This window comes from Idiotropiscis lumnitzeri, chromosome 12 (genome assembly GCF_059441095.1).
Source record: "Idiotropiscis lumnitzeri isolate Australia: NSW breed Sydney's pygmy pipehorse chromosome 12, RoL_Ilum_1.0, whole genome shotgun sequence".
NCBI classification, from domain to species: domain Eukaryota; kingdom Metazoa; phylum Chordata; class Actinopteri; order Syngnathiformes; family Syngnathidae; genus Idiotropiscis; species Idiotropiscis lumnitzeri.
Window position 1 is genome coordinate 7,027,662 of NC_142402.1, and position 6,668 is coordinate 7,034,329.

Sequence of the window (6,668 nt, forward strand, 5' to 3'; positions counted from 1 at the left end):
ATTGCTGTACACCACAATGAACCCCACATTCTTGAAACCTGTGTACATTCAGTCTTTACATTTTTTTAACCTAAGCAAATGAGTTGATTTAGTACAATACTTTTACCTTTTCCAAAGTAGCTTTTTACACACCTGTAATCATGTGTAAATTTGCCACCTCTGCTGGCAAAGCGAAACGACCATCTGTTATGTTCACAAATGAATGCTTGGCCTTGTCAAGTTAAAATCAACCCGACTGTAATGACATGTTTTCCCTGTATGATGTATTTAGCTGTTAGTAACATACATATGAAATACAATTTTTAAAAATAACTTCCAGTTAAATACATTTTGAAAAAACTTTATAGGGATATAAATGGCCATTGTTGTTTCCTTCATAGCGCATTGTGTGTAGTGACGCTGCTGATTTTAACTGTTCAGCCTTTTCATTTTGAACCAGAGTATGGTCAAAGACATTAGGAACGTGTGAAAGAAGCTCGTGAAGAAAAGGGAGGTCACGGATGTGAGGAAGCTACAACCACCGGCAAAAAGTATGCAATCAGCAGTTGCAAAGGATACACATTTAGTCGTTTAAATTTGGAGAAAAAAAGCGGCTCACTGAGTGACACAAAAGTAAAGTCATTTCAAACAGAAACTCTCTGTCTTTGAGGCCAATAAAATAAATCAAGACTTTTTTTCTGTTGTAAGTCACAGTTATAGTTAGGAAAACATTATGGAATCACAAAATTCTGAAGAAAAAATTATATCATTAAAAAACAAAAACAAAAAAAAACAACAACAACAAAAGAACGATTCAATTCAACACACACCACAAGTACTTTGTTGCGCCACCTCTGGCTTTTATAACAGCTCGCCGTTTTAGAGGCATGGACTTAACAAGTGATAATCAGCACTCTTACTCAGAGTGGCTCCAATTTTCTCCTATTGCTTTTGCCAGATTATTTTTGCAGATTGGAGATCTGCCATTTCTTCAACTTCCACCAAAAATTTCCAATTGGATTGAGATCCAGACTATTTGCGGAGCAAGCCTTTGACATTATGTGGGTTTCTTCAAGGAATGTTTTCAGTTTTTGTTCTATGACTAGTTGATGCCATCATCCCCAACTGTCTTTTCAATTTTGTTGGGATAAGAAAAGTGTCCAAAATGTCAACAAAAACTTGAGCATTTATTGAAGGTGTCTCCCCTGTGCCTCTACCTGACATGCAGCCGTATATCAATAATGACTGTGGAAATGTGCAGGTTTGGTTCTGGCAGGCATCTTCATAAAAGTCATTGGAACGACACCAAACAAAAGTTCCAGCATCATCTCCTTGCCCAATGCAGATTATCTATTCATCACTGAATATGACATTCATCCACTCATCCGCAGTCCATGATCGCTTTTCCTATCTTGTTTCTTCAGTTTAGGTGTTAATGATGGCATACAAGGCAAATTCACAGATGATTTCGTACTTTAGAGGTGGATGTCTTTATTGTGCTTCATCACTTTTCTCAAATTAAATGGAATTGAAGACACTTATTTTGGCTCTCATTTGCTTCTTCACACAGCAGCATGTATCGCTTCTGTGCCCTCTTCGGGTCTCGTAAACTCGCTTACGCTCAGTTGAACTGTCGGTTAAAGGGACAGTACACATAACATTACAAGATTTCATTCTGCTCCAAGTGTAAATATTTGAATTCTATACCTGTGGTACTTGACCCGGTTAGGGACGTTTACAGGGATGGATGGAAAACCATTTCCATCCTTCCTCCAAACTTCCCATCCCGTCCTCCTTCCCCAAAATGAGTGTCCGACCTGGACGGACGGATGGACCGTTCCATCGATGGGACGGAATGCCCATCTCATGCTCTCTGCAATTTTGATAATGAAAGGAAGAATAACCATCATTTTCATGATTGGTACTGGCATAGTATGCAAAACGTCTTTAAAAATGAAAATAAAACGTTTTCAAAGCGTTTTATGAAATTGAAGGATGGGCGACCAACAATGACCTGATTCATGTGTGAATGTACATACTGACCTTCAATGTGTCAGCTCGTTGACCGACTGATCTAAATCCAAGTCCATCCTCTCATCTTATTTCCACCGGGATAGGTTAACCAAGAGAACAAACAATGCAAAACAAATGAATGGGATTCAAGACAGCATTATGGGTGACTATATGGACTAAAACTATAACATTGTTTAATTTCCCAATGGGGTGACTATAGTATATCCATCAATAAGGTTGCAAAAACATTACAACCAGAGTCCGCTGAGAAAATAAGCTTAATATATAAATAGTTTCAGTGTGACCCATTCAACATGCAACTGCAAGCTAGTCAATACTAACAAGCCCCAAAGGACTGCAATTTTCGCGCACATCATCTTAGTATTTCAAGATTGAATGCTTTGCTTCACAACATCAGACATGCAGGACTTGAATCTTGGTCTCAACATACTCGGCACAGAGGCCTAAATAAGTACTGACTTCTAACCGCTTTGAAAGTTTTTTGTTGTTTAGAAAGTATATGTAGAGGGATTAATTAAAAAAAAAACACTTCACTATAAAATAAATCATGATCTGGTAAACAAGCATGACGTAACCCAAGAGATTTTATTCATTTATGATCAATTTCTATAGAGCGTGTTTCCAAGTCCCAGCTGATTTTGAGTGAGAAGTGCAGTTCGACCAAACTGGTCAGCAGCCAGTTGCCGTCTGTCAAGACGTAATAAAAATAGAAAGCCTGCTTTCCCGTGGACGGCTTGAGACGTGACTTTGCTGCAAGCGATATTGTGAATGCCTTTTTGGCAGAAATAGGAAGGCTTTTACTCTAACTCGGGTCCCTGCGATTTATCATCATGTTTCATGAGAACACCCCTTAAATCAGACATTTCAAGCAGAGCGAATTAGATGTTCACACTCACAGCCACTTTTTTCTACCACGCTCATGTCGAAAGAAAGGTAATGTGGAAATAAAAATGTTAAGTGCCAAGGGATGAATTTGAAAAAAATAAAATAAATCAGAGCCCTTGCAACTACTAACTTGCGAGCAACATATTGTTCTTGATACCAGTGCCCTAAAATGATTTATAACTACCTATGACTTCTAAACATATCTTTTGGTCATATCACTGAAACAAGATTTTGAAAACTCACCACTCTTGGCTGGTCTCCAGTTGATATTTATTCAAACCAAAAGTGATTTTTGAATGCATAATTCGACAGCTACTATCTCACCACACTGAAGCAAGCAAGGGAAGAGTATCAGTGTGATTGACAGCTCCAGACAAGCTGAATTCTGGCACAATAATGAAAACACGCAGTCTAGATGCAAGCCAATAGATTATAAATGGAAAGGCATCGCAAAAGCCAAAGGTGATATTTAATGGTGGTTTCATTATTTATTATCACCCTATGATTTATATTGAGTTATTTCATTAAGAATTCTTTTTCAATGGCAGTAACGCCCCACTTGCTACAATAGTGATTAGGCCAATGACAATGGGAGACATTATTATTGGATTACTCTGAACACTTAAATAGATATTAAATAAATTCATCATCAAAGCTACATATATCTTGTACTTATTGTTTTCTCATTATTACCGGATAAGAATAAAATGGTTATGTACAACGTACAAACGTTTCTGTTTGTCTGCCAGTTTGTTAAACTGGCTTGTCTGTTTCTTCAGCTGCCCTGGTGATGGTTGGTGCCCAGAATTTCTGATGACGCACCTGCTGCTGGTTTCAATCAGCTGGTATCTAAGTGTTGATGTGGCAGGACAATGGCGGCTTGTTGCACATTTGGTCACTGTTCACCTCTATTGCCTCCTTAGTTTGTCTACCTGTTTTTCATTTTTTTTGGTATTGGTTTAATTCTTCTGTTGTACTGACTTTTTATTCACCATTTGCAGAAGTAAGTACCTCTTTTTTTTTTTGAATACATATAAACTTGCCCTATTTGGCTGCTTGGTCATTTGGAACGGAGTGTCTGAATTGCTTTTCATGCCGGAAAAAATCTTCTGTGGACCAGGGGAGTTTATATACTCCCTCTGTGGTTATTTGTATTATGATGGATATTTATTGGAAAATGCAATCAGATAGTACGTGGTTTGAGAGGGAACAGAGAAAAAAAGAAAGAATTGTGCACAAAATAAATACAAAGACAGGACACATGCATTTAAAAAAAAAAAAAGGATGTGACTTCATCGTTTGCATGTAATTTGATCATAGTATAGACAGGCAAACTCGTTGAATGTCTTTTTAAACACTGAATAATTTGACTGATCTGAGTATTAGAACTTATCATCCGAACGGTAATAATTGTTTAAAAATAATAGTATATATATATTTGTAGACAATTGTAAAAAATAAAAGTAGATATTTTTTTTCATTTTCAATGCCATACCGTGTCTTAACTGAAGTTTCATGATATAAAAACTGTCTTTGCAGATATTGTCAATGGCAAAGGCTTCAATATGCTGTTGCAATCCACTTGAGGGATCTCTGAGCTGAAGTGCCAGGATGAGGCAGCCATTATGAATTTGCACAATAGCAGACATGAGAGATGGCGTTATTTCTGTCATGTGTATGAATTTGAGAAAGTATCAGAACTCATGTCTCCCACTTTGGTCTACTTCTGTTATTGTGATTGTATAAAAATAAAGAAGATAATTATGTTCGTGCAAAGACCACAGGGCAATGGTGTTCACTTTGTCTTGTTTTTTTCTGTAGATTTTAAGTTTTTTTTCTTCAGAAAATTGTTTTCTTCAGTAAAGACAAAAATCTCTTAGCTGGGTGACAGGTTCGGTTGTCTCAGCTTTTGTCCAAAGAGTACAATGTGTTGAATCATTTATGCACTACCTGCAGAGTTTGAAGGGCAACACAAGAAAATTGTGCAAGTTATTGAATTTCTATGAAGCTGTGTATGTCTTTACCGTAATGTATTGTTTTTCTTTGCTGTTATGCAGGAAGTGTATTTCTTTGTCAATGAAGCACAATCTTGGGTAGATTAGATCGGGTTTGTCTTTCGTTTCATGTATTGTCCCTTTACTGTGGCTTGTGCACCACCTAAGTTTTTTTTTTTTTTGTATTCTTCATACCTAATCTTTCCATATCCGCCCCAACCCGATATTTGCTTTACTTATTTGACATGCTGTTATTATTTCTCCACTGCCTAGCTCTCTTGCTTCTTCACCATCCTTAAAAAAACGTGAAACAGGAGCCCAAACATGGGTTCATTGGTACTATCTGGGCTGAATAATTCTCATAATGATTTTTGGGTAGGTATGCAACCCAAATACTTGGAAAAATGTGATAGCTTTGCATCTGTGGTATCTTTATTTTATCACTCCATGTATAATCCTAATCCCAAATATAGCATGTTAGAGAGTGTGTAAAACACTGAGGAAGATGAAGAAAATATATTGGCACTGATGAGAAATGAAGATACTTCTGCAACTAAAATTTCTTCGAACATTTAGTATGTACTTGTAGAGACCTCATAGAAATTATGTATGGTGGAAAAGATAACTGTTTAATTTTTGTGCAGGCCTAAATAATATGCATTCAATGTAATTTTTGCCTAGAGTTAGAATAATAAAATGCATAATGGCATCCATCAAGCCACCACTGGTGCACGACTATCACATTTTCTAACTCTAGACATGTCGACCATGACAAAAATCACTATGAGCAACATTTAGCTCATTTGGGACTGACCGCTCACAGGCTGTAAAGCCCGTCAGTTCAATTTATACTCTGACCTGTAGAACCTGCACCTCTCTTCTCATTAACTCACCTCATATTATGACGAACTACACCAGAACAACATTTTGGGTGTTTTTCTTGTTTGTTCGTTCTGTATGGCCAAATCTCTGAAAATTGTAATTTTGTCTTGGCATAGATTTTCCAACAGTTTTTGTCAAATATCCTAGTGATAGATTTTCTGGAAGCATTTCTTAAAACGCTACAATGTAATTTTCTCCCTATCGCTCAGTACTTGGAGTCTCTTTGACTCCATCAGTGATCCTGCTCTCAAATTAGATTTTATTTCCTCCATTGAAACCTCCTCTCATATTCCCCAGATCACCCCTTTATTCCATTCATCCCAATCTTCACCCGGTTTGCACTCATTACTCAAAACCTACCCATCGTCTGCACCAGGCACGCTTTTTCCATTTGAGCCTTATCTTCCCATATCCTCAATTGTTTCCTGTCCCCGAACACTTTCGCAAGGTGAATGTCTTTTGTGATTGTTCTTTTTTAAGATTTGAATAAGTTTAAGCGGACAAAGAAAACAAAAGATCACTAACCAAAAGATGACTTGAAAACACCCTCTCCAACGCCTCATCTTTTCCTTTTCCTAGTACTTGTGTCCGTAGTTATCTTTAGTCTTTCACCACCAACGAACGCAAATGTGATCTGACTTTTCCCTCCCGTTGCCGTATGCTCATATCTGACATTCAAGCATTCATTGTTTTCATTCGCCTCAGAATCTGACCCCATTCACTATACAGCTGTGCCTATCAACCAAACCAGTTGTCGATTTCCTTTTTTTTCATGCTGTCCATAGGGATGAAGTCATGTTTGTGACATAAATTTACCAATTTTAAGTTATTTGTTTTCAGCGTTATTTAATGAAAAAATACATTATAAAATCTAAAACTATCTCTCTCTCTTTA

General features: G+C 37.1%; 1 long non-coding RNA gene across 1 annotated transcript; it reads left to right on the forward strand.

The window, feature by feature from the left end:
- The first annotated feature begins 3,697 nt into the window (after positions 1-3,697).
- LOC148325651 (uncharacterized) lies at positions 3,698-4,681 on the forward strand. The gene is made up of 2 exons (XR_015846232.1): positions 3,698-3,901; positions 4,438-4,681. It is a non-coding gene; the product is annotated as an uncharacterized LOC148325651 (long non-coding RNA).
- The last annotated feature ends 1,987 nt before the right edge of the window (positions 4,682-6,668 follow it).